Here is a 5,927-nt window from a genome sequence, read left to right on the forward strand (position 1 = left end):
GGAGTATGCTAATAGATAAGCCTGATATGATCACTTCCCATATCCTTTCAGAGAGAGCTGTGCAAGGAGGTGCTGAGGTTGATAGCCTAGTGACTAAACTCTTCACCTTACATGCACTGGGATCCCATATGGACAATTGTCCATGTTCTACCAGTCTTGCAATCCACCCAACTCCCTACTTGTGGGCTGGGAAAGCAGTCAAGGATGGCAAAAAGCCTTGGACCCTGCACCTGCAAGGGAGACCCATAGGAAGCGCCAGATTCCTGGCTTTGGATCGGCTCACATCTGGCTGTTGCAGCCACCTGGGGAACAAACCAGCAGATGGAAGATCTTTCTCTTTGTCTCTCCTCTCTGTAAATCTGACTTTCCAACAAAAATAGACAAATCTTAATTTTTTTTTCTTGAGTGAACAAGGAATGAGAAACAGGACCAAATGAGATGAAATAAAAAGGAAATAAGTTTCTCGGCCAGGCGGCATGGCCTAGCAGCTTAAGTCCTCGCCTTGAATGCGCTTGGATCCCATATGGGCGCCGGTTCCAATCCCGGCGGCCCCACTTCCCTTCCAGCTCCCTGCTTGTGGCTTGGGAAAGCAGTTGAGGACGGTCCAAAGCTTTGGGACCCTGCACCCACGTGGAAGACCCGGAAGAGGCTCCTGGTTCCTAGCTTCGGACTGGCACAGCACCGGCCATTGTGGCTCATTTGGGGAGTGAATCATCGGACAGAAGATCTTCCTCTCTGTCTCTCCTCCTCTCTGTATATCTGACTTTGTAATAAAAATGAATTAAAAACAAAAGGAAATAAGTTTGAACCATATCACTAAGTAGTTTAAATGTAAATGAATCAAACCAATTTTTTTCCATCTTACAGAACAAGATATTTCAATAAGCTGTCTCCAAGAGTCACACTTGAACTACATGACCTACAAAGACAAAAATATATTGAAAAGATGTGGACAGATACACCATGTGAAGTTGGATAGACAGCCACGTGGTTCATTCATTCATCATGAATGAATGTCTTGGTTTGATAAACATTGCAGCCAGTGCACTTTCCAGCTACTTCAGACACTGGGAGGCATCAGTGCTAATTTTTGTTATTGATCTCCTGACTTCTGGCTTCATTCTAGCATAATCCTGACTATTGTACTTATTGGGGAAGTCATCCAGTAAGTGGAACCTCAAAGTCATTGTCTCTCTGTCTCCTTCCCAAATAAATAAATAAGCAACTGAAAATATATACAAGATCTAAACAATAACTATGAACAAGTGCTTATCTTATTTAGCAGAAAACTAAGTAATATTCAACAAAATATGTATGACCAGAGATACAGTTTTCTTCATAGTAGATTATACATAATTAGAAATGTTAATGTTTCTAAAATCAAAGCCTCATAAATCAACAGAACAAGAAGTTCATAACTTCACAAAGATTATCACATAATACTTCTCTTATAGTCACCAATGAAACAACTGTGATAAACAAATATATTAATGAAAAGCAGTATGTTAACATAATACACTCAATATAATAGGAGAGACACCAATTTCAGATTATTCTCATGAACACATGGAACTAAAGTAGAAATAAATAAGAAAAAATCCAGAAAGTTCTCTACATCTGCTTGGGAGACCTGGAAGAGGCATCATCTACAAAGTGATGCACTTTTAAACAACCTGACTGAATAAAGACATCACAAATATAATGTGCAAATATAATATATAATTTTTATATTAAAAAATGTGCTGGGGCCTGGTGTGATGGCTCAGTGGCTAAATCCTTGCCCTGTGAGCTCTAGGATCCCTTATGTGCACTGGTTCATGCCCCAGTTGCTCCACTTTCCATTCAACTCCTTGCCTTTGGCCTGGGAAAGCAGTAGAGGATAGCTTAATGTCTTGGGACTCTGCATTCACACAGGAGACTCAGATAAAAAGGAAATAAGTTTCAAGCATATCACTAAGCATTTCACCAGAAGTAGCTCTTGGCTCGCAGCTTCAGATAGACTCAGCTCTGGATGTTGCAGCCACTTGGGGACTGAACCATTGGATGGAAGCTCTTTCTTCCTGTCTCTGCTTCTCTCTGCAAATCTGCCTTTCCAATAAAATAAAATAATCCTTAAAAAATAAACCTGCAGAACTGGGGCAAGTGCTGTGGCTCCTAGGCTAATCCTCCACCCAGTGGTGCCAGCATTCCATATGGACTCTGATTCCTGTCTTGGGTGCTTCACTGCCCACCCAGCTCTCCCCTTGAGACCTGGGAAAGCAGCAGAGAATGACACACGTCCTTGGAATCCTGTACCTATGTAGGAAACCAGGAAGAGGCTCCTAGCTCCCAGGTTCAGATCACCTCAGCTCTGGCAGCCAGTTGGAGAGTGAACCAGTGAATGGAAGACCTGCTCTCTCCAAATCATGAACATAAACAAATCTTTAGAAGCAAAAAAGAAAAAAGAATTATGGTGAACAAATTCTAATATAAAAATTACATTCTCTTTCATATTCACCGTCTCAGGCACAATCGAATGTATATTCATCCTGCACCAATTTTTTTCTTTTATTATTACTATGTCCATGAAATGGTTCCACAGGCACAGTAATTCACACCTCCACACCTACCCCCCCACACCACAACACTTTCTCCTTTCTCCTTTGTTGTTACAGTAATAGAGTCCTCGTCACAGCTAAATAACAGAATGGTGGACTTATGACTGCTTCTGAAGTACTATACTGTTGTGATAATATGGGGGAAATAAGTTGAGGGAGGTACTATGGAGAGAGGGTAGGGGAAATCCCAGAACCTATTGAATTTTACCATAAAAACAAAAATAAAATAGAGGGGGAATAAACAATAGTGTATTCCTCCAGCCACAGTAACAAGTCTGACATTTTTGTTATTTAAATATATTGTGACATTGAAGGTGTGAACAATGGTATAGTCTAGTATCGTATTGTCAAGGAATAGTTAAAATTTTCAGTGCAAATCTTCCTTTTATTCAGGAGTATAGATACATGCTACAACGTATCTTTACTTCTGGGTGTTCTGGTTTCCATTATACTGTTTATCTATAAAAATATTTTTATATACATGTTTACTTATGTTATCTTGTAGTCTGCATGGAGTTTGCCTTTTATCTGAGAGAACATATGATATTTGTCTTTTGGGAATTGGCTAATTTCACCGAGCATGATGGTCTCTACTTGAGACCATTTTGTTGCAAATGGCAGAGGTTCATTCTTTTTGCTTTTATTTTGTTTTATTTTAAAGATTTATTTGTTTTTATTGAAAAGGCAGATATACAGAGAGGAGAAACAGACAATAAGATCATCCATCCTCTGATTCACTCCCCAAATGGCCACCACGGTTGGAGCTGAGCCAATCCAAAGCCAGGAGCCTCTTCCGGGTCTCCCAGGCAGATATAGAGTCCCAAGGCTTTGGGCCATCTTCTACTGCTTTCCCAGGCCACAAGCATGGAGCTGGATGGGAAATGGGACCGCCAGGATTAGAACTGATGCCCATATTGGATCCCAGGGCAAGCAAGGCGAAGACCTTAATCACTAGACTACCACACAGGGCCCTATATTTACTTTTATTTTAAAAAAATACGTTTAAGGAGGATTTTCTAAAGATTCATTTATTGAAAAGTTACATTTCCAGAGAGAAAAAGAGAGAGAAAGAGAGAGAGAAAGAGAGAGGAAAAGATCTTCCATCCACTGGTTCACTATCCAAAAGGCCACAACAGCCAGAGCTGAGCCAATCTGTAGCAAAGAGCTGGGAGTTACTCTCTGGTCACAAGGACTTGGCTGTCCTCCACTGCTTTCCCAGACCACAGGCAAGGAGTTGGATCAGAAATAGAGCATTCAGACATGAACCCGCTCTGGGATGCCACACTTGGAGGTGGAGGCCGGTTGTGTCATTGTGCTGGCCCCATTTCATTCTTTTTCATGGAAGAATAATTTCCCATGGAGTAGATGGTATACTGGCTTTAGTAACCTGCTAAATCAACAGAACTTAACATACTTACATTGTTGAAAATGTCATCATAGGCAAAAATTACACCTTAACTGGAAGCATGCTAAATTCAGAGTGAGAATTACTTTCTAAATAAGTCAAAATATCTTCATTTTTTTCTGACATAAAGCTATAGTTTTGAGTTTGTCATTAATAGAAAAATGGTAATATTATGATGTGAAAATAGCTTATTTGACATACCATTAATATCCTGGCAACAAATGAAAAATAAAAAGGAAGCACATAAAACTAAATCATTTGGGCATAACATCATAGCCTAGTGGCTAAAGTTCTCACTTTGCAAGCACAGGTATCCTGTATGGGCACCTGTCATATCCCAGCTACTCCACTTCCCTACCAGATCCCTGCTTCTTGCTTATGAAGGCAGTAGAGGATGGCGCAAAACCTTGGGACCTATGTGGGAGACCCACGCACCTGGATGGAAGACCCGGAAGAATCTTCTGGCTTTTCAGCCATTTTGGCCACCTGGTAAATGAATCATCAGATGCAATGTGTTTTTCTCTCTTTCTCCATCTCTCTTTAAATCTGACTTTCCAATAAAAACAAATAAATCACTTAACAAAACCTGAATGTTATTCTTGTATATCAAATGACATTTGCAATAAAGTGAAAGTAAAGACAAGTACATAGCAGAAAATATGTGTAAATAATTTGACATAAAATTAATATTGATGGCCCGAGGAGCTGGCCTAGTGGCTAAAGTCCTCACCTTGCATATGCTAGGATCCCATGTGTGCGCCAGTTTATGTTCTGCCTGCTCCACTTCCCGTCCAGCTCCATGCTTGTGGCTTGGGAAAGCAGTCGAGAATGGCCCAAAGCCTTGGGAACCTGCACTCATGTGGGAGACCAGGAGAGGCTCCTGGCTTCTGATTGGCTCAGCTCTGGCCATTACAGCTGCTTGGGGAGTGAAACAGTAGGTGGAAGATCTTTTTGTCTCTCCTCCTCTATACATCTGACTTTCCAATAAAAAGAAATAAATCTTTTAAAAAAATTAAATTGAAAATATGCAGTATATGAGAAAATTCTAAAAGTCAAAACAGTACAAGCAGATTTTAAAACAAGGATTAGGGACCAAGAAAATAGTTCAGTGGCTAAATCCTCTATCTCCAAGCATCATATCTATCCCATATGGGCGCCGGTTGGTGTCCTGTCTCCTTCCAATCCAGCCCTATCCTTATGGCCTGTGAAAACAGCAGAAGATAGCCCAGTCTTGGGACCCAACCCATTTGCCCTTACTCTGGCTCATGCTTTCATCAGTGGATACAATCAGTTAGCCAAGCCTGGCTCTTCTCCTAACCCAGTTGACAGATTGTAGCCTTGCTGGGCGTCATATGCCTCCAGTCCCAGATCTCAAGCTCATCAGCAGGAGCAATGGCCCATCAAGGGAGTGCTCTCCACTCACCTACCAGGCTCATCCTCCGCTCCGCCCTCATTTGTAAACAAATGAGGCGATGAACATCAGTGAAGACAGATGTCACGTATCTTAGTGTAGGAGAGCAGAGATCCATCTGCCCATCTCCCCACTCTTGCAGTTGAAACGGTGTCTTCCTCCTTCCGTTGTTACCTGAACATTAATCATGGTTGTTGAATCAGTCAACACATACTCAGAATGCTTATACTAAGTGAGTCTGTGGTGAATGAGACAATGCAATCTACCCTCAAAGAGTGCCCACAGTAGAGGCGAATAGAGGGGGGAAATAGGAAATAGTAAGCTGGGAGTCAATGTTGTGGTGTAGCAGGTCAAGCTGCTTATTGCGGCATTAGCATGCCAGCTGGGCAGCAGTTCAAACCCTGGCTATTCCAGTTCCAATCCAGTGCCCTGCTAGTGCTCCTGAAAGGCAGCTAAAGACAATCAAAGTACTTGGGCCCCAACATTTATGTGGAAAATCCAGAAGAGATTCTTG

This window comes from Ochotona curzoniae, unplaced genomic scaffold (genome assembly GCF_017591425.1).
Source record: "Ochotona curzoniae isolate NIBS_2020 unplaced genomic scaffold, NIBS_Ocur_1.0 contig_1399, whole genome shotgun sequence".
Lineage (NCBI taxonomy): Eukaryota > Metazoa > Chordata > Mammalia > Lagomorpha > Ochotonidae > Ochotona > Ochotona curzoniae.